Source organism: Stegostoma tigrinum, chromosome 13 (assembly GCF_030684315.1).
Source record: "Stegostoma tigrinum isolate sSteTig4 chromosome 13, sSteTig4.hap1, whole genome shotgun sequence".
Classification (NCBI taxonomy): Eukaryota; Metazoa; Chordata; class Chondrichthyes; order Orectolobiformes; family Stegostomatidae; genus Stegostoma; species Stegostoma tigrinum.
Window position 1 is genome coordinate 24970377 of NC_081366.1, and position 24149 is coordinate 24994525.

Below are 24149 nucleotides of genomic sequence, written 5' to 3' on the forward strand. Positions count from 1 at the left end.
GAATCATGCTATTTTATGGAGCGCCTCCTAATGCGGTGAAAAAGATCCTGCTCCAATATTAAGAGGCAGTCAGGGGTGAATTATAAACATACTTCACTTTACCATGCATATGAGACTTAAAATGATTTGTGTATAAAGCCTTGATCCATTGGCCACATTGTATAATCACATTACAGCAAATGATCACCACCTTAACATTGCAATTGAAAAATTCCTGGCTTATGACTGAGTAGGGTTGAAAGATATACGAGTAACATGAACAGTACTTCAATGCCTTTTAGAAAAGATCAGAAAGCTTTTATAGAATAACTAGAAGAGCATAAATCAATTTCAGGCCATCCCCTTCACACACTACATTTGTATTCACTCCGCGTTCACAATCCATTTACACAATGCACGGATGGGCAGAATAAATTCAACTTGCACCTGATGATAAAGTATTTTGGGTTTCAATTTCATTTTTCTCCTGTAAGCACTTTAGACACATGTGTCTGGTAAGGATGACAAAATGCAGTGTAACAAAATATTCTTTATTGCAAGTCATGGGTCGAGTAAGCGTGAAGAATTGCCTTTTTATTTTTGTTGTGAGGAAACGCAACCCTTCGGTTTTATCTACCAATTGCATTTGAGAAATTGTTGGGTGACCTTGAGCAATACACATGCCCTATTACATGAGGACGTTTTGGCCATTGGTTAAAAACAATCGAGATGGTTTTCACAGAATGAAATAGTCGACAATCTAAGTAGCGTATTTTTCATGCCTTTTTCAGTTTAGATCGCATGTAAGAAATGTATTCAACTAAATATGAGAAAATACTTTAAATATTCCTTCAGCTGGCTGCATGTTTGACAGTATGATTCCAATCACGCTAAAGGGGTACAGTCCAGTTCCTACAGAAACATTAGCAATTACATAATTTTGTTTCAAGCAGACGAGACTGTTGTAAGGCCGATGTCACATGGTGAGTGTTTGGAATTCTGTATCCCAGAAGACCATGAAGTCTCAGCTTCTGAGTTAGTTCATGACAGGGATGAATAGATTTTTAAGTATTAAATGAATCAACTAAATAGATATAGAGCAGGAAATTTATGTTGAGGTAAAATATCTGCCATGATCCTGTTGAATGATGGAGCAGACTGAAGGAGGGATCCAAAAGACATTTAAATACTATTCATGTTACCCTTATACCTTTCCAAATCCATTCAGTCATAACTGGGAATTTTTTAATTGCAATGTTAAGGTGGTGATCATTTGCTGTAATGTAATTACACAATCTAGCCAATACACCAAACATTTGTACTCAAACCATTTTTAAGCCTCATACCCACGGTAAAGTCTATTGCTGTGTCCCTTTCGAACAAAAAGTTCCAAAAGGTATTCTGTACTCACAAGGGTTAATCTAACTCATGTGTTTCAAGTCCAGAAGAATCATATCAGCCTCAAAGCATCAATTCTGTTTCTTTCACTACAGCTAGACCTGCTGACTTTCTCCAGTATTCTTCGTATTTGTTTTAGATTTTCAGAATCTGCAGTAATGTCTTTTTAATCTAGCCATTTTCTTTCATTGAAATAGGTCACTGACAAAACAGTTGCTTTGGGTGTCTTTATTTTAGATATTGTGGTTTGCTGCTGTAGCTCTTACCATCCTGACTTGGAAACACATCAGTGATCCTGCAGTGTCACAGGATCAAAATCCTGGAATTGCCTCCCTAAAGGTATTATAGATCTAGCTACATTATATAGATTTCAACACATTCAAGAAAGCAGCTCACCACCACTTTCTGAAGGACGACTGGGGATAGGCAATAAACGATGGCCCAGCTCACAACGTCCATATTCCACAAGTGCATTAAAAAAGACAGTCTGGGAGAAATGCCTGTCATTGAATGTATAATTGTGGTTCATGGTATGAATTGACATAATAATTTTAATTATAAAATTAGACTGGTCTACAGATGTTTCACTTTTCCTTCATTATGGATCAGTTTTTTCATTCCTTGTGTCAATGGGGAGCATAAAACCAATCCACCCATTCCTGCAATTATTTATCCTTCAAAAGCTCCTCCACTTCAGTGACTCAACTAAGTTTTATGCTGTACTGTTACGTCTCGTTTGTTCAAATCATACCTTAATTCATCTTTCACAATGAGCAAAAGTTTCAATTTAATTTTCACTATCCTCCCCGCCCTGCCACCCACAACTCTCTTCCCCTTGAATACATTTCTGCTGTTTGACTCAAACTACTGCATGTTACAGCAAGCCCTATATTACTTCTATTCTTTAGGTAAAGGAATTTCTGGTGAAGCAACAAAGACTTTGCCTTGTACCTAACATGTACAGTATCAGTGCTGAAAGTGCCACTTCATTACTAGTTTTCCTCAATTCAATGGACATGCATTTGCATTTTCAAAACAAAATTGAACCAGTCAAGTTTGGCCCACCAAGTGATTTTAAATTCCTTAGCATGAACTATGCTGTCTTATCTTTTATTATTCTGGATATTTATCAAAATATTCTGTTTGCATCTTCAATTGTTCAGACATTACAGGAAAGTAGGTCTTCCCATCAGAAAGCATTGCGTGAGTGACTATATTCCAGTCTGCACTATTTTTAAGCAATTGTTCGTAAGTGCTTAAAAATGACACCAAAAAATGACAAAAATACAAATTTGAAGCATTCCAATGTGATCTTTGTGAATAAAAAAGTTCTAACCAAATCAGTCTACCCAATAAGATCCACCTCTCAAAATTGCCTGTTATTACTTATGGTTTTCTGATGTATTTCAGGAATATGGAGAACATTGTATATACAGAATAACCTACAGGTGATTGTATAGTTTTCATAAAATAACATGCAGACAAGCTCAAGTTATTAATAAAGTAAAATATTGCTTGAAAATATAAAAAACAGCACATGTTAGAGAAAATGTTACTTCCTGCTTTAAAATAAGCTGGAGTCCAATGGAGGATAAATGTAAGAGAAAAAATGTATTGAATTATGTTAACAAGGTGGCAATAAAAAGTTATAGATAAGGTTTTCCAGAGATTTGCCGTGGATAATGATCTTTCTTAATGGTTGGAAAAGTTGAACTGTTCTTCTTGGAGCAGAAAAGATTAAAAGGTCACCTAATAAAGCTCTCCAAGATGTTGAGAGATTTTAGAATTGAATGACAAATAACTACTGTTATCTACCTAGAGCCAGTGACAAAACATGAAGGGTGGAGGTAGGGACAATTTCATTATTGCTTGGCAATAGGTTAATATCTGCAATACTCCACCTAAAATGAAGGTGTAAGCAGCTTCCACCCACAGAACTACTCCTTCAACAGCTATTGCAAGCAAAAAGGAACGAATTGCTGTAAACTTCTATTGGATGGGGAATTTCAAGAGTAGGAGGCACATTTTTTAGGGGAGAGGAGAGAGATTTAAAAAGGATATGAGGGGCACATTTTTTAAAAACAGCAGGTGGTTCACGTGTGGAATAAACTTCCTGAAAAAGTGGTGGATGTGGGCACAATTACGTTTAAAGACATTTGGATACATACATGAATAGAAAAGGTTTGGAGGGATTTGGACCAGGACAGGCCGGTGGGACTAGTTTAGTTTGGGATTCTGTTCAGCATGGATTGGTTGGATTGAAGTTTCTGTTTCCATGCTGTATGACTCTACAAGTCTATATGAGCCTATTTAAAATAGTTTTTAAATATATGATATTATTTGTTGGATGCAATTTAATTCTATTCTTCTCGTGTGATATTAACCTCACAATGTACTATAAGTGCAGAAGGTGTATACACTAGTAACATCATATATACAAGTGGATTTTGAAGGGATGTTGCATTTTTTCAAAAGAAAAATCAGCTCACTGGAAGTGGTGCTAACAGAAACAATTTACTTTCTATAACATTCCTCACACTAAAGACATTTCAAGTTGATTTACACAGCAGAACATAAGACTGAAAGTTTTAGGGTTACTTTTAAAAACGGATTGGTGAGGTGAAGATGTTTACAAAGGGAACTGTGGACAGCAAGGGAATAGTAACCTAAGCAAAGATTATTGAAAATGTAGTCAGAGTCAGCTGGGAATAAGCTGCTATGAGTGGGCATATGCAAGACTGTGGCTGGAAGAGATTGTTGAGGTATGATAAGGCCATGGAGAAATTTAAACATGACGATGACAATCTTGAAATCATTTACCAGGGATTGAGGAATTCGGAAAAAATAGTAGGTATAGGAGGATGATTGAGAGTTAACTGTCAAGTAGGCTGTTATGAATGAAACAATTGGTAGCATAATTAATGTCAGGTCTTGCTGCTGATAGCAACCTGAGGACAATTTGCTATGTTTTAGCCCTGCAATGGCAGGGTTTCCTAGGGGTAATTCAGGAGATGCAGTAAAAATTCATTCATAGGAAAAAGAAGCAGGGTACAGGGATGATGACGCAACCATGGCTGACTAGGGAAGCCAGGGACAGCATAAGAGCAAAAGAGAAAGCATATAATGTGGCGAAGGGCAAGGAAGCCAGGGGATTGGGGGGCTTACAAAGACCGACAGAGGGCAACCAGAAGAAGAAATAAGAAGGGAGAAGGTTAAATATGAGGATAAGCTAGCCAGTAATACAAAGGAGGACTGCAAGAATTTCTTTAGATATACAAATGGCAAAAGAGAGGCAAAAGTGGACATTGGACCACTGGAAAATAACACTGGAGAGATAGTAGTTAGGGACAAGGAAATGGTTGAGGAACTGAATAATTACTTTTCATCAGTCTTCACAGTGAAAGACATGAACAATATCCCAAAAATTCGAGAGAGCAGGGGGCAGAGCAGGTTAGACCAAGGAGAGCCAATGAATGTTATCTACCTGGACTTCAAGAAGGCCTTTGACAAGATGCTGCACAGGAGGCTGCTGAGTAAGATAAGGACCCATGGTTGTTCAAGGCAAGGTGCTAGCATGGATAGAAGATTGGCTGTCTGGTAGAAGGCAGAGAGTGGGGTTAAAAATGTCTTTTTCAAGATGGCAGCCAGTGACTAGTGGTGTTCCACAAGAGTCGGTGTTGGGACCACAACTTTTGACTTCATACATTAATGACCTAGATGAAGGAACTGTGGGCAGTCTGGCTGAGTTTACAGATGATACAAAGATAGGTGGAAGGACAGGTAGCATTAAGGAGGTGGTGAGGCTGCAGAAAGACTTGGACAGGTTAGGAGAGTGGGCAAAGAAGTGGCAGATGGAGTACAGAGTGGGAAAATATGAGGTCATGCATGTTGGTACGCAGAATAAAAGCATGGACTATTTTCTAAATGGGGAGGAAATTCAGAAGTCTGAAGTGCAAAGAAACCTCGGAGTTCTAGTCCAGGATTCTCTCAAGGTAAACTTACTGGTTTAGTCAGTAGTTAGGAAGGCAAATGCAACGTTGGCATTTATTTTGAGAGGACTTGAATATAAAAGCAGGAATATACCTCTGAGGCTCCATGAGACTCTGGTCAGGCTATATTTGGAGTATAGCATGCAGTTATGGGCCCCAAATCTCAAGAAAGATGTACTGGCCCTGGAGTGGGTTCAGAGGAAGTTCACAAGAATGATCACAGGAATGAAAAGCTTAACATATGAGGAATATTTGAGGACTCTAGGTCTATAATTGATGGAATTTGGAAGAATGAGGGTAGATCTAACTGAAACTTACAAAATACTGAGCGGTCTGGACAGAGTGGATGTTGGGAGGATGTCTCCATTGGTAGGAGGGACCAGGACTCGAGGGCACAGCCTTAGAGTAAAGGGAAGACCTTTAAGAACAGAGATAAGGAGAAACCTCTTCAGCCAGAGAGTGGTGAATCTATGAAATTCACTGCCACAGAAGGCTGTGGAGGCCACATCATAAGTATATTTAAGATGGAGATGGATAGGTTCTTGATTCTCAAGGGGATCAAGGGTTATGGGGAGAAAACAGGAGAATGGGGTTGAGAAACTTATCAGCTCTGTGAATGGCAGAGCAGAATCGGTGGGCTGAATGGCTTAATTTCTGCTCCTATATCTTATAGTCTTATGGTCTAAAAGCAGAAAATTTACTAGCATATTTTTTGTGTGGAAATGAAGCATTTTACATCATAAATTTTATATCAAAGCTTTGGTCCAGACATACTTCTGAAAATCTCCATAATCATGATGCAGCTATAGTACATACATATAGCTCAAATTTTTCACACTATCTTTGATTTCACTGAGGTCTCCACATTTAACATTCACAGTAGCTTCATAGACACTCTGTTACTATGGTAACCATTTAGTCTGTTCACGGCTATTCAATTACTGGAATCTGTAAATTCTATAAAATCCACTTCACTGCTCATATTATCAATAGTCAGAGAACTAACAAACCATTGAATTTGTTTATTTTTTTAACGGCTGTATTGTTGTGATACTTCTTGAAAGAGCAGCCCTGAATGAATAATTGGCAGAGTTTATCATGTGATAACAAAGGCAGACACATTTTAAAAAATCAGACTGAAATGCATTGTTTCAGTAATCACGTGCAACTTCATTATCAGAAAAATGACAGTAGCTCACACCAGTGAAGAGATTGGTTTTCCAAACACTCCCATGATGATGATTATGCCACCTTAATATTATAAAATGTTAGAGTCTGCATTCTTTAATGTGCTGTTTCACAAAAATCTGTTACAATGCCTGAAAACATTTAAGAGAACATGAATCCCCAGGGTGTCAATACTGTAACAAGCCAACTAAAATCAACATAGTCCCAACATTAATGAACAGGCGAAGGATAACTGCAGCAACAAGATAAATTACACAAGAAATTTGGTGCAACCAAGATATGTCTTACAATGCTATGAGTATTTATATTAATTCCCACAGAACAGTAGTACCAATGTGGTCACAGGGTGGCCAACTTAGCCTTGGCTGTGTAGAATCTCTCACTACCCACTAAATATTTTCAGCACTTGAGCCACACTCACTAGCAGTCATATTCTGTCTGAAGTTCCCAGACAAGGTTATCATTAACAATGTACACATTTATGAACCCTATTGTACTTGGGTTACAGCAGTCCTGGAGACACAGGTTCACTGGAAGCACTCTTCTTTGACCCCTTCAAACAGTCTGTTGGATTCAGACAACATTAAAACAGAACCTGTTTTTTTTTCCAATTTATAACTCTTGCCTTTTCAGTCTTCAGCTGCTGGTTGTATAAAATTCCACAACACATAGTAGCACAGCCTCTATTCTATTTTGAGATCTCTGGTTCAACACCATGATCTGTCCAAAGGCAGTCAACTGTCAAACAGAAAACTTAGGCAGCCACAATCACATTTATGTTTTTCTGTTCAGTTGTTCATCCCTGCAGCGAAAATAGATCCCAGGCAATTCTTAGAACCTAATTATGTCACACCAGGAAACCAATTAACCTTCTTACAGAATGCTGACATTGCAGAAAAAAAACCACATGCAGCATCCAGAAGATATGCATTATCACAAATGGAATAGCAATAACCAACCTCAAGAAAAACATATTCTAGCTCAGAACTTTACTTTTTGTTCTACCAAAGAACCATCGTGGGCAAAGGTTTGGAAGTAAGAGTTATTTAGTCGAATGGGAAAGTGCTGAAAGTAACTGCTAGTGCGGAGCCCTGCCCTGCTACCAGTTGAGGGCTATGAGTCAGCACTTAATGCCTACATAAGAACATAATCCCACTGCTACGTTATATTTTCTTCAGGATCACAAACTGGAGATCTTTCACAGTAAGGTTTGGGATGCAGCATTTGGATGGGGTAGCCACTGAAAAACATTGCTGACAGTGCTTCTGACCCTTAATTTCCTCTCGCTCATGGCCCACATCTTGCTCTTACTCACATGTGGGATTGAGTGCATCACTGATCCTGGTCCTTTGCGACCTAGAATGCTGGCAGTTGCCACCGATCCAGCTGCTTGCAATGGATATCACTCAAGCTTTGAATGGCAGTTCTCAAGGAAATGGAATTTCCACCATAAGGGCTCTTATTCCCAGGGAAGGATTGCACTGGCCACTCAAATGTCTGATTGGCACTTACTAAACCAAGCCTTCCAATAGGAGATAAAGTGACATCTTGCTTGATCTCCAGCTGGCAACCAAGATATCAGTCACCTCAATTAAATGCCATGTCATTTACACTTTCAAAAGTATATCCCCATCTTTAATAGTCCTGCTACATCCAATCTTTGTGCACATAAACCACTCTATGTTTTTGTACCAGTTCACTAAAAGTGTATGTGCTGGCATGTATTTTGCCTTTCATAATTTTTGTTTTAATTTGTCACTGCTGATTTTCTGATTCACATATGCATATTTTTCTTCCTGTTTTAACTTCTGGGCACCACAAACTCACCTTAGACTTGCATTGTCCAGAGTTAACAGCTTTGCACCACAGTCTAATCCAAATATTGGCCTCTTGCTACGTGACCATTCCTGAGAGCTCTTTTTAATTCATTCATGGGATGAGGGCATCGCTGACCAGGTAGCATTCATTGTCCATCCCTATTTGCACAGAGGGCAGTTAAGAGTTAACCGCATTGCTGTGGGTCTGGAGTCACATGTAGGCCAGACCAGGTAAGGATGGCCGTTTCCTTCCCTAAAGGACATTAGTGAACCAGGTGGGTTTTTCCCAACAATCAACAATGGATTCATGGTCATCACTAGATAATTAATTCTAGATATTTATTGAAAACATATTCCACCATCTGCCATGGCGGGATTCGAACCCAGGTCCCCAGAACTTTATCTGGGTCTCTGGGTTAACAGTCCAGCAATAATACCACCAGGCCATGTCCCATGACAGTCGCAGTATTGGACCCCTGCCACCTTAATTTACCCACATGCCCACCAGCCAATCTGCACATTTTGCCGGCGTTGGGTGAAAACTGTAACCTTGAATATGGAAATAAGGACTAAAGGGTAAAATCTCTCGGAGCTTCAACTTGTGGTCTAATAGCTTACCTGGCCCTCCAAAAGAACAGTCCCCTTCCTAATTAAAATTGGGATCTTTAACCCAGTTTATACGATTAAGAGGAGGGAAGTGTACTTTGTGATAAAAATTAAGTGGTTTGGAACACATTATTAGTACAGTCAGTGGATAAATTGGTTATTAAGTAATGAGTTAAGGAATAGCAATATACGTGGAGTTTATAAGTTGCCCAATGTCTGTGTGGGTTTCCACCAGGTGCTCTGGTTTCCTGCCACAATCCAATGATTTACAAGTTAGATAGGTTTACCATGCTAAATTGCCCCCTGTTGTCCATGGCTGTGCAGACTAGATGCATTAGCCATGGAAAATGTGGGGTTACAGGGACTTGGTTGGGTCTTGATATGGGTCAGATACTCTTCAGAGGGTCAGAACAGACTTGATGGACTGAATGTCCTCTTGCTGCACTGTAAGGATTCTATAAAGTAGAGAAATTAATACAAAGCTTCTGCAATCTTTCAACCCTTCAACCTTTCTTAGATATACAAATTCTTAAGTAAGTGGTAATAGAGTTGCTAGTCTAATGTCAGCCCTGGGGACAAACTCTGTGAATGAACAACTGCCAAAGACTTTGTCATAGTTAGTCAAATGGATTTAACCAGGACTGCTTAAGTCCTGACCTTATCATAGCTTCGGTTCAAACATTGTCCAAATTATTGAACACCAGAGGGAATGTGAGAATGATTGCCTTTGCCATCAAGGCTACATTTGACCAAGTCTAGCATCAAGGAATCCCAGCAAAACTGGAATCAGTGGGAATCACAGGAGAACTCTCTACTGGTTGAAGTCGCATCTGGGCAGAAATGAAGATAGTTTTTGTTGTTGGAGGTCAGTCATCTCAGCTTCAGGTCATCTCTGCCGGAGTTTCTCTGGATAATGTCTACGCCCAACTGTCTGCAACTGTTGATCAATGATCTTCCTTCAAACATAAAATCAAAGTGGGGATGTTTGCTGATGATTGAACAATGTTCAACGCTATTTGTGACTCCTCAGATACTGAAGCTAGCCCATGTCTGAACTGGATTAACTGCATCAACACAGCGACTACAAAAGCAGGTCAGAAGCAAATCCTGCCATAAGTAATTCACCTCTTGACTCATCAAAGCCAGCCCACTATCTACAAGGTGCAAATCAGGAATGTGACGAAATACTCCCCACTTGCTTGGTTGAGTACAGCTCCAGCAACAGTCAAGAAGCTTGATGTCATTCAGGGCAAAACAGCCCATCTAATTGGCACCACATCCACAAATATTCATTCCGTCCATCACTGAACCTCAGTAGCATCTACAATCTAGCATCATAATCCCCATTCCTAAAATGGGCATTAGTTTCTTCCCCCAAATTTAATACCTTCATGTTCTGTATGCTTTGGAACTATACAGCAGTTTTAATTCTGCACATCCTTTCCCTACACAGATAATATACGTAATGTCTAAGTTAGGAATCCTTCTGGTCTTTGCTCCTGCTGTCAATTCAACTAATAGTGGCTTAACTTTTCTGAAACTGGGAAATCTCCACCTAATAATCTCTTTAGAGAAATTTCAAAATTTCATTGGAATCAAAACAACTAAAAATGTTTAGTTATACCTTACAACACTGAACAATTATCATAAATGTTTAAACAGATTTATCATTTCTCATTTTCTAGTGAAGTAGCATCAATGTCAAAAGCTGTCACAGACTGACATCCATTTCCTGCATGCTAGAATGGATTTCAGCAATCTACCAGCAGCAAATGGTATTTAAAATGATCTTTTCTGGTATAAGCTGATTAAAAATCTCTTCCTATTTTGAAGTCTGTATTTCCACTCTGGGTATTTTTTTTCTGTGCGCTTTACAAAATAACATAATTCTGTGTTATTAAAAAGTCTGCACTGTTCACTGGGGATTTGTAGGCATTTCTTTACATCTTTCTAAACTGCTTCAAATTCAGTGCTGCTAATTTTATCCTTGCAAAGACTTTTGTTATTCATAGTTTACATTTCTAATTCTGTTCATTCCTGGGGGACTGTGCGATATTAGAGAATTAAAGGAACAACCTGAAATGACAAATGCAAGTTTTTATTCTGAGGCTGTAATTTTGGAAGTGTCAGTATTGCCACTTTATAGAAGCTGCAAGGCATTAAACGCTTAAAGGCCAAGGACCAGTAATAATACAGTACATCAGTGCTAATAAAAAGGTTGATAAATTTAGATGTTGATCCTAAATTTATTTTGGGGGGAAAACAGTTCCAGTTATGTTATTGTGCACAGCCAGTTGTTACAGAAAAAGCATGTTTGTCTACGAGTAACCAGATGTGGCTTCTTTAATCAAGAACCAATTTTATTTGTAGATGTCATAGACAAACTTAATTTAAAATAGTTTCATATTTTTGCATAGAAATTAGTATAAAAGGAGACAAATTTTAAGTGAGGAATTCTGTAACCTACTAAATTCATCAGGATATATGCCTTAAGCAAGTGTTAGATTTTCTTGCTTGTGGTAACTAGGATCTTAGCTCCTGCTGCCTGTATCTTCACTCACACCAAATCCTGATCAAACAGAATGAAAAAGAAAAGTTCTGAGAATCTCAATAACCTGACGGCATACATGGAGACAGAAACAGTTAATATTTTGTGTCTAATCTGAATTTTTGGGAGGGCCCCGTTCAGCCCTTACTTTAGTGCAGAGATGCTGTGGCTCCAAATCTGATAGCAAATAAATATCAAAATCATTATCCTTGTTTTCAATTCCTCATGCATATCCCTATAACCTCCTCCAATCTTTTCTGTTTTTAATCTTTCCACTACTGATTACTATGCACCAATACACCTGCCTTGGTCCTAAGTCCTAAAATTTCTGCACTAAGCCTTTGATTCTGTAACTTGACTTCCCTTTAGAGATGGTTCTTAAAACCTACCTTGTTGAAAACATATTGGCCAGCTGTACTGATATGGCACCCTGTGACTTGGTGTCAAGACTTTAATTTCTATTGCAGTTAATTAGTGGATTAGGCTATTTTGCTGCATTAAAGGTACTGTAAATATGCAAGTTGTAGTTGTAGTAGTAATGTTAACCTATTCTGTTCAGGTTTTCTGGATAGGAACAAAATAAGTAGTTGTTTTCTTTTAGTAAGGAGCTGGAAGAGGACATGTGACTTGTATAGATATGTGGACTCTAAATAGGTACATCACAATTGTGGTTAGCATGATTTCAAGTTTTAAGAAAATGGGCACTGGTAATGTAACAGTAATGGGCCTAGAATATATGTTAAAGTATTATACTCATCACTGCTGCACTTGATGGTATTGAAACTCTTTCAATTAAGAGGTCAGATCCATGGGTCACTACTATTTTTTAAACTCATTCACAGGATGTGGGCATTGTTAACATGGCCAGCAGTTACTGCCCATCCCTAATTGTTCAGAGGAAAGTTAAGAGTCAATCACATTGCTGTGGGTCTGGAGTCACATGTTGACTATTTAAGGATGGCAGTTTCCTTTCGTAAAGGACATTAGTGAACCAGAGGTGTTTTTCCAACAATTGACAAAGTTTTCATGATCAGCATCTGATTCCTAATTCTAGATTGCTATTGAATCCAAATTCCACCATCTGCAGGATTCAAATTTGTGTCCCCAGAACATGGCCTGGGTCTCTGGATTAATAATCCAGCTGTCACTTTCCCCTATTATTGACAATGACTCTTTCAACCACTTGTCCTCAAGCATGGTAGACAATTGTAGTGATTTGAACTAGGGCCAGGTAGATCTCATTGGCTATGAGATCCTTAATTGGTGTTGTTAACCTGGGCCAATCAGCGAGCCCTGGCTGACAGATATAAACAGGAGTGTCAGAGAGTCTGTGATAATGGGAACTGCAGATGCTGGAGAATCTAAGATAATAAAGTGTGAAGCTGGATGAACACAGCAGGCCAAGAGCTTTTTGTGCTCCTGTGATGCTGCTTGGCCTGCTGTGTTCATCCAGCTTCACACTTTATTATCTTGTGTCAGAGAGTCTCCTTGTTCTAGGGACTGTCTGGTCAGGGCCAATAGACTGTGCACAAGTACGTAAGGGGTGACTTGATGATGAAAGACCAGCCTCTGTGCAGTTATTTCAATATCGAGCTCAGGGATGTGTCACCAGGTGCTGAGAGTCTGACAACTCTCCCCAGAAAGACACCTGAAGACTTGTTGGGGACAGCTAGTGAAAGTCATTTTAAATATTCCCTTCCTTACAGTAGTGTAGCAGTGAAGTGTAAAAGTGGAGAATGAACCCTTTTTATTAAAAAAAAATCCTAATCTCCCATGCCTCAGAATGATTGCCAGAAATCATGCAGAGGAAATGGGTATGACATAATCAGATGGGCATCCATCAATCATATTAATATTAGGTCTGGGAGACATGGTCACCCAAATTTTTTGCTGAAAAAGCACGAAGATGTCCCACTCGTACCATTTACTCAACAAATTTCTCCCCCCAAGTTAATATTAGGACTTTCATTCCTATTAGCACATGACAACATCCTAGCTTTCTACTCCCTCAAAACAGTGTTCATTTATCAATAAATTCCAAAGTACTGTATGCACTAATTTATGAATTCCTCAATAATATCTGATGCACATAAGAATTTGAGCTGTTTACGTATTTTAAAAACAAAATCTGCACATTAGTTTAACAACAAATTTACATTATTTTTCAATGCCATTTTAACACAAGATGCCAATTTTTGTATTAAGCTTTATTGACAAGTTTTTTAGAATTATTTTTTTAAATGGATATATTCCTCTGCCATAATGACAAGAAAGCAAGAAAATAAACCTCCATTCTATACTCAATAGTTAATCAGCCTGGGTATGAACATCATATCAGAGATGGTTGAGATTTCCTACTAGCACTTAATATTGTCAAAAAACCTGAAGTTTATGGCTCTACTTTGAGCATTAAAATTAGTGGGGCAATTATGAGTGAATGCAGTGGGATTAGTTGACAAGGGAGCACAGAAGAATCCTGAACTTGCCATATAAGAAAAGTGATACAACTAGATCAATTGGAATTTCAACAGTAATTGGGAGAAAAGTAAGTTAAGCCAAAAAATGCTCACAAGCCTAGATTTCAAGTCTAAATATTTCACTGTTTTAATATAGCAAGGATATTGAAACTGTTGTCTAAATTTTTATTTATATGCATTCATGGGATATGGCCTTTCTGGCTAGGACAGCATTTTTTGCCTATCTCAAATTGCCCTTCAGAATTTGCAGGCGAGCTGCCTTCCTGAACCATTGCAGTCCTTGGGATATAAAAACACTATTTTTAGGAAGGGATTTCCAGGGTTTTGACCCAGTGGCATGGAGAAAAATGACATAGTTCCAAATCAGAATAGTGTATAACTTGGGGGGGAGCACACAAGCTATGGTGTACCTAAGCATTAGCTGATCATGTCCTTCTATATGGTATAGGTATGGGTTAAGAAGATGCTATTGTAGGAGCCTTAATGCGTTTCTGCAATGCTTCGTGTAAATGGTTCACACTACTATTAGCATTCTTCAGTGAAGGATGGAACTGAATGCTGAAGGTGGTGGACATGCTGCCAGTGAAGCAGACTGCACTGTCCTAGTTGATGTTGAATATCTTGAATGTTATTAGAAGTGCACCTGTCCAGTCAATTGGGGAATATTCCATCATATTGTGAGTTGTGCCTTATAGATACTGAACAGCAATTAGAGGGTCAGGAGGTGAGTTATTCACAGCAGAAGACCCTACCTCTGAACTACTCTAGTGGCCATGGTGTTCATGTGGCTGGGTCAGTTCAGTTTCTGATCAATAGTAATCTTTAGAATATTGAAAGTAGGCAATTCCAGTGATGATAATGTCATTGAATGTCCAGAGGCGATGATTAGAGGCTTTCTTGTTGACGATGCTCTATGCATTAAACATGTGGTGGAAATGTAACTTGTTGCTTAACAGACCAAACCTGGGTTTTAACCCAGAAGAAAACTACTAGTGGCCAATGGCTATTTACCGATCTCTATAGGTCTCAAAAATACCAGGTTGGTGCTACTATTTTCTTTTCTTCTAGCTTGCCCCTTATTCTCGGGTTCAACTCTTGGTTCTAAAGACCTACCCCGGCCAGGGAAAACATCCTTCATCAACCCTGTAGCAACGGGTTCTTACTCCTCATCCACTTATGGATGGTTCTTGGACTTGAGGATATTATGAAGAAGAAATTTGCACAATACAGAGTTTGGTTCAACCACAAACATAATGTTTTATTGAATCCATTAATGCCCCTAATGCAATTCCTGCCTTGAAAACAGAAACATGAAGTTAAACTAACAAGCCCCAGCTCCAATCCTTCTGTGATTAACTGAACAGGTCACCTCCAGTCCCAGCTGAGCTCTTCTGCTATTTGACTACGATACATAATTAACTTAACAAAATCGCCATGATTTGTTTGCAACTCACTAAAATGTCTGCAAAATATATTCATCTGCATTTCCAAACCTTTACAAAAAAAATCTCTATGATTTGGCTGTAGTACTTACTTTGGTTAGTCTGTTTGGTATTGATTGTAGATTCAGGCTGACTGATCTTGACACTTTCAACTGCAATGAAGTCCCCTTGACATGTATTTTTTTATAATGATTAATATGACAATCTCACAATCACATCACCTATTGTCATCCTGCAGTATCATACATTATTTAGTACCCTTATCTTTATTACATACCCTGATCTAGACAATACTGCAGACATATTCAGCTCTCATTATTTCCATAGTAAAAAAACAATGACACGATGAGAGATCTCTGGCTTCAAAGTTGATGGTCTTGTAAATACTTTCTTCCTTTGCGACAACAATGAATGGTGCTGTCTAATGGATGTTATCTGGGGCCATTTATTTACGATATTGAAGTTCTAAGGTTCTTAATTTATGTTATGTGATGGTAGTGGTGCTGTACTACTGTTTATGATTCAGCATCTGAACTGAATCAGGCAATGGCAGGTACTTTACATCATTGTTGTGATATCGTTCTATTTTTCAATCTCTTTGTTGTACAATTTTGAGCCAAAGATTCAATAAGTGACTTTTTACACTGCCTGCCTGCTGCTCCCTGCCTCTGTATGTTTGCACTGAGAGTTGATATCTATTCTGAAATACATATGTCCATGAGTTTTGTAGTTTTTCATATTCTATAAACTTCTCTAGTGGAGAGGGTTTCAGATCTTACGTTTTCCGACTTTAAACATTTTGTAAGTTATTATGAGAGTTTGTCTTATTTTTCTAAATCCTGGAGAAAACAAGCCCAGTCTCCTCGAAGGTCAGTCTCACCAACCTAGGAATTAATCCAATGAACTTCCCTTCATGGCAATTATCCTTCCCTATGCAAAGGGATCTCAACTGAACACAGTACTCAAGATGCAGTCTAACCAAGGTTGTATACAATTGAAGATCAACACTTTCATCCTTGTCCTCCATCCCCTTGCAATAAATAAAACAGTACATCACAGGAAAGGGCCTTTTGACCCACTATGTCTGTGCTGACAATGATGCCATTCTTTAGCTAATTCCATCCACCTGCATATGGTCTGTGTCCCTCTATTCCCTGTTATATCATTGTTGATTCAATACCATCATGCTATTTTCTTCCCTGATTGCTTGCTGAACCTGCGTATTAGCTTTCAGTGACTTATGAACAAGGACAACAGGGTTCCTTTGGACATCAACATTTTCCAATCTCTCACCGTTTGATAAATACTCTGCATGTCCAGTCCTCCTGCTAAAGTGGAAAGGCTCACACTTATCCATATCATATTCTATTTGCCTTGATTGTCAACTCACTCAGCCTGTCTAAATCCCCTTGAATCCTCTTTGCATTATCACAACCCATTGGCTCATCTAGTTTTAGGTCATCAACAAACTTGGAAATATTACGTTTGCTTTCCACATCCAAATGATTGCTATATATTGTGAAAAGCTAGGGCCCAAGCAGTGATTTTTATGGCACCTCATGACCCATTTATTACTACCCACTGGGCTGAATGGTCACATATTTTGGCTACATATTAATTTTGGTGAGTGTCATGGGTGTTTCCTCTTGATGGGCCTGGTGATATTTCTCATATGATTCTGTGATGCTCACTTCATCAAGCATGCACTGTGCTTCAAGGTAGCACTCATACAGTCTTGTACTCAGATGCAAAGGAAATGCTCATTGGTGCTGGGATCTTACAGCATTCAGGCTGTGTGCACCATATTTAAACCCCAGCTGCACAGACTGTTGCTGCCAGCCTGGTTTGAACTAGCCTTCCAGATCAGTGTAATATCCACGGTAAAAGGAATGTGCAGCAGTGCCGCTAGAAGGTAAATCACTCATGACCTGCACTCAGCAAGAGTAGACGCCTCCATCCTGTCTTTTTGTCCTTTCTCCACTCACTCTAACTCTACGATTACATCCATCTCCCATCAAGGCTTGTGGTCTACCACTCTCAATATTAAGGCAGTATCTTTGCTCAAAGGCTCACACTCAACCTATCCCCTCCAACTGTGAATCCTTCCTGAACTCTGTGGTTCACCCACGGCACCTCACCATCTATTGTGACTCAGAATGGACCAACCTCAGACTGACTATGGTCTCCCTTGACTGGATTAAGGACTATGGCCTGAGACTTTCAGCTATGGCCACTTGGTTGAAGCAAATGTGTGTTTATCGTGTAAGCTGTTGCTACATGCTATAAGTGTGACACTGACAAAACACAGTGCTGTACTGCATCATGCCTAGCCCCTTGACTATTCATTGCTAACAAACATGACAGCTTGGCTTTCTATCTGTGCTTAAAGGCAAAGCATGATAAAACTATTGTGGGCCTATATATCTGAATGAAGTAGCACTGTGCCAAAAGGCAAGGCAGATGTGCTGTGTGTGTCCAAGCACAAAGAAAATAAGAGCTAAAAAAGCAAGCAACCCTGAGATGCATTTGTTCCCAATTAAAGAGATAGATGCCTGTCTCTGCACACAAAATGGCCTGGCCGCCACATTATAGAGTAGCTGTGCGTCTGAACTTCTTTTTTAAATGCTGCTTTTTTCAGCTTTTTGCTATGTGGAAAACACGCTGTTCCAACTACTTTAGGTCTAAAGTGAATAATGTCACATTTGCTTATAGTCCTATCCTTTAAATATGATGCCTGAACCATACATTTTTAACCCCAACCCTTTTTCCACTACCACCTGCCAACATATGAAATCTACCCAGTGAAGCAGCAAAAAAGATGACTTGTTACTGCTCCTACAACAAGCGATCTTACAAACAGAGGCATTCCTTATACTTGGAGGATGATGAAAATGTTAAAATGCCTGTGCTTATGAATTTGACACGCAGCATTTCATGCTTTGCCTCCTTTTGGTCAACTCAACACCTGATTACAAAGTTTTATAAGACTCACATAGATCTTGAGAATACAGCCACTTACAATGTAAGTAACAGAAGCCAACACAAGATATTTGTCCTGGCTTAGCAGCTCCAGGGAACGAACTATCAAACATATTATTGCTGTTCCTATGATTCCAAAAGTCACCTTTCTGTAGGAGGCAGGTGTGTTTTGCCTCTGCTATGTTCCTTCTTACTCAACATTAATGTCAACATTGAATAATATATCGCAACTTTTGGGCAATTTTCTCAGAGGTGCACATTGGGAAGTCATCAGAGTAGCCAAGGTTCCTGAAGCAATATCAAAACATTTGTGAGGCTGTTTAAACAGCATTTCAGTTCAGGCATAGCACCTATTATGCCATAAGTCATGGCAGCAATACATAAAAGACATCACATAGCTGATTGAAAGTTTTGTATTTTTGGAAATTTGAGTTGATGTGGATTGTATGAATCATGAGTACAATAGGGAAAATAGATATTAATGGCAATAATCCTAAACTGAGGAACAAGTTCCACCACATATTAAATGTGTGAAAACCATTTGCTTTGAAATTGCTGAACAATATTCCAATGACAACATGAAAACTGTTGATTTGTCCATGAATCCCAGGGAATCATGCACATGCTATCTTTGATACTGATGGAGCTGGCTTTGTGCCAAAGTTGATGTGGTGTTGGGGATAGTTGAATAGTACATCAATCACCTGGTTAATTGCTCAGTGGACCAGATAGCAGTTTGCTTGTGGTTCTCTTAATGGGGCTAGAGAGCTAGTGGTGATATGACAATTTAAAGGTCATTATATTGACTTCCATGGTGACCGCAATGCTAATTGAAGACTGTCCTCGTAGGTCATTGCTCAAATGGTGACTCAAGTCAGTAACTGCTTCCATCAATAACCATAGCTTTTGCATGCACTGCTGCTCTTTTAGGCTTAGACAGCCATTCTTTGATCCCCAGTAAGCTCTGGTTGCTGACAATACACATAATATAATATAATATTTTGGTTATAATATTATATAATGTTATTGTTCTGTTCTGCCCTACATTTCCAAAAATACCAAAACAGATCACAAAAATTGGAAAACAGGGAGGAATTTCTTACATTGATTTAAATGATTAGTATAAAGCCATTTACAAGCTTCAAATGACATTGTTAAACAGTCACTTTTAAAATAATACTCTACTGATTCCTCGATTAAGTTCCTTTAAACATGGTGAAAAACTCATGATAGACTGACACTGCAAGCTGGTTTGCCAGTGCTATTTGTTTTTGTTTTGTCCTTTCCCACCAATGTCCATGATGGGGAAACATATTAAAAATGTTTCCGTTTTGGCTTTTATAATCCTGAACTATCCTTCTTTACATTGACAGTACTTCCCTCCCAATGGGAACAAAGTGAAAGATTAGCTGGTAATCTATGTATTCAGATTGATGATGTTAAATTTCTGGACTCGACATCATTTTCTTTGCTATTCAGTGGATCTGGAGACAGAGCAAAGTCACAATGGATGGAATCTTCCAAACCCTGGAGTGATGTGGATAATAACAAGTCAGTTGGTAAAATATGGCGAGATTAGGAAAAAAAATGATTTTCCACCCAAGGTTTAATGGTGAGACAAGAATGTCACTAGTGTGCTGTAATGTGTGCGATTGCATATGTTTTAACATTATATGTTTTATGTTTTGAATGCTGAAAACAAAATAAAACAAAATATTTCAGTCTGGGATCTGACTGGTCCACTATTAATATTAACAGTTATGAGAACAACCATGAGCTCTTAAGGGATTTTAATTCATTGGAATTGAGAGGATCTGTGTCTTTTTTTTAATATTGGGTACACGGTGGTTCTGAACATAAAACTGCAATGTTATTATGAAGATGGCTTTGAATATTGCTAAGAGTGGAGGATATATCAATGGCTCATTTGACATTTTTGGCTGAAGCTAAATGCAAAGGGTAAGCAGACACATTGAATGCAGAAATAAGAGCAAGATTTTGTTAAGGATTAGGTACGTCAAATGTTTAATCCAACATTTCCAATTGAAAGAATGGAAACCTGAAATTGTGGCATCACAGCTGGAATTAACCAAGGTTGTCAAAAAGGACAAAAAATGACTTTGAGAGAGAAGAAGGAATGAAAAGACTTGAGTTACAAGATAAATGCAAAAACATGGCAATAATTAAACTTGAATTCCAACAAGATGGGGAAGGTAGACAACATGAATTGGTCAAAGAATAGTTTACAGTAAACAAGGAAGAAGAAAATAATAGCTCAATGAATGATTCTGATTCCAATAAGGGATTTGACTTAACTAGAAATCTAGTGTGTAAGTTATTGAGGATGTGGCCAAATTGTAGTTTACTTCATTTGAGAACATAGCTAGATGGATAAAGTGGCCAAAATTGGTTTAGATCTTAATACTAAACTGTTTTGACAGGTACAGCTATAACTGTGTATGTCAGTTTATCAGAGAACAATTTGTTGTGTAAACACAGATTATGAGCTTGTCCCTGAAGCTTATCAACTAAACTTTTAAGACTATAAAAAAGAATCCCAAACAGAGATTTGCAGAATTAACAAAGGAGAACTAAATGCTATAGGCTCAGTGGTTCAAATTAAGTTATGATTATGAAAGAATGCAGAAACATCATTCCTTCAAATTTAAAAAAAAATTACTTTGATAAGTATCAAGTGTTAAAGATCAGCAGAAGTTCTGGAGAGTAATCCCATTTGACTCCTTGACATAGTATGCAGTTTAATAAAAGTTATTTGTGTATGCTGTGACTGCTGAATGATATATTTGAGTTACTTTATTTATAATATTGCCCACAATCTTCATTGGAACCATCCCCAAAGTATCCAGACTGATAAACTGCACTCATCTCTGTGGCATTGCACTGCAAGCATCCACAGAAATGGATGAGAAACACGTGTCTGGAAACCCAGGGGCAGTTTACTCTCCAATGGACGTGGAACAGCCTTGCAATCTGGATATTCCAGTCAAAGATGCCCTCCTGTTGAAGTGAAAATGCAGGAGACCCTCAGTCACTCATCTCCATGAGGGTCAATGCTGCTGCATTCCATTTAGATATGAAAGCCAGAATGCTATGTAATGAGGCCCCATGATATCTGTAATGCAAGATTTTCTGCCTCACGAGCCAACAAGGACCATAAGATGTCTGTTCCACATTAGATACCTGTGAGCATGTGTGAATGCTGCTCTGTCTGCAGATGAGGAGTAATGAGTTGTGAAATAAGGATAGAAGCTTGGTCATGGTAAGACTATATTTGTAGTGTTGATAATGGGAGAGCAATGCAGCACTTGATAATGGAGAAAATGGAGGTCTCAGCACCACCACCTTTGTTGTTTTTGGTCCTCTCCTGCTCGGGCAACGTTATTTCTTCATAGGGGAAGAGGAGACAAATTTCAGGGACCTTGTCTTGGTTACTTACTCCCAATTGTAGGCCATTTTCTCCTGGCTACAAAGGGAGACAGCAAAATAACATTAATGAGTGAGATGAAAGTGACTGGGACAAGAAGCTGTTAGTGATGGTGAAGGAAACTGCTGAGATGTCCCAGGTGTGTGTATAGGGAGCACAGATTAATTGGGGGATGGGGGTAAAGGAAAGTAGTTCATGAGATTGTGAAATTAGTACAACGTGGAACCTTGATGGAAAGTGGATGCAGTCTCAGAGTTAGAATTAGGAAACAGAAAGATAATGTTGGCATCACCCTTGTACAGTGCAGAAATCATTAACCGTCTTCCTGCATTGTTGGGCATTTCTCCAGACCATTGACACCGTACCGACCTGGTTGGCAATTGCAGACCAAGTTGGCAGGTTTGCTGTTGTGGTCTCTTGTGGTTATCCTGAGGCAAGAGGAGAGTCCTCCTTGCCACCAACTCATTCCCCAGTACCTTTGGGTCTCTGTTGGCAAAAGAGTGTCCCAACTTGCCTTTACAGACATATCCTTTAGAACTGTGCAGTAATACACTCTGAATGGCAGCCCCTAGCTCGCAGCATTTGACCTGGTGCACCATTGCAATATAAGTATGGCACCAAAAGACCAGAATCCCAGATGATGCCAGCAGTAGTGGAAACTTCTAGTACTGTTGACTGCAAGATAGTGCAGCAGTTGTGCTGTAGAAAATTGGCACATACTTAATGAGGTTATCAGCAAAGAACTGCCTGAAACAACTTGCTACAGCTGAGAGCAGGACATTCTCTGTAAAACTACCTGAAATTGATGCTTAGCCAGTTTTTGGAAATATTCAGCCAAAGAGGTTTCACAAAACTTCTCAAAGCACATACTTGTAAAATATTCAGTTCAAATCTCTAGTATTCCTGGAGAAAATACAGGTATATGTTTCCTATTAATCCACCTTACTATCGTTGTGAGTTTCTGTCGGCCACTTCATGATGTTCTGTGCTTAAGATTTCAAATGAGATGGGAAAAGAAAAGTCTGTAGTATGACAATATCTTCCACAGGACACGTGCTGTCTGCTGTACCATACCACATACTTCATTGTTACTTCCTGGTAATTCAGCAAAATAAAATTAATCCTAATAGCATCATTATTTTGCCATTACTAACACAGCATGTTATCCTGTCCTGGTCATACCCACATAGTGGTTCCCAAAGCCTCATTTAGACCAGTAAAGCCAAGCTTAGCTTCACATTATTTTCTGTATAAATCTAGAGCTTGAAGGTTTGAAATCATCATTAATATTTTGAATCCTGTTTACTGTTGGTATCTACATTTAGACTCTAAGTTCCCAACGGCCCCTTACTATTGATCTGTCGAAGTCAAAAAGGTTAATAACATACAATTTTACCAAATGTCCTCAACATTCAGAAGTATAATACCGCATGAACTTCCTTTTCTATATATTCATGGAGTATAAGTTAGAATATAAAACATTACAGCACAGTACAGGCCCTTCGGCCCTTGATGTTGTGCTGACCTGTCATATCAATCTGAAGCCCATCTAACCTACACTATTCCATGTACGTCCATATGCTTGTCCAATGATGATTTAAATGTACTTAAAGTTGGCGAATCTACTACTGTTGCAGGCAAAGCATTCCATTCCCTTACTACTCTCTGAGTAAAGAAACTACCTCTGACATCTACCCCTCAATTTAAAGCTATGCCTCCTCATGCTCGCCGTCACCATCCTAGGAAAAAGGCTCTCCCTATCCACCCTATCTAACCCTCTGATTATTTTATATGTTTCAATTAAGTCACCTCTCAACCTTCTTCTCTCTAGTGAAAACAGCCTCAAGTCCCTCAGCCTTTCCTTGTAAGACATTTCCTTCATACCAGGCAACAGCCTAGTAAATCTCCTCTGCACCCTTTCCAAAGCTTCCACATCCTTCTTATAATGCGGTGACCAGAACTGTACACAATACTCCAAGTCCGGTGATTTAATTGCCTCTGTCTTTAGTTGTGTCCAACTGCAACATCCATTATCAATTAAATACTTGAGTATATCACTCTTTCTTAGTCTTGTGACTAAAACATCAACACAAAGTGAAGGCTAATATTAGTTGGATGGGGTTTAGAAGATTTATTCCGCTTTTGTGCCAACAGAGGATATCTGTAAAAAAACAGCTAGTGTACTTCATATCCTTTATGGGCAGTGGTATTTGTATTGCAGGAAGAAGCATGTTTATGCCATTATTGAAAGTTTATTTCAGAAGTAATTGTCAACTTTTTT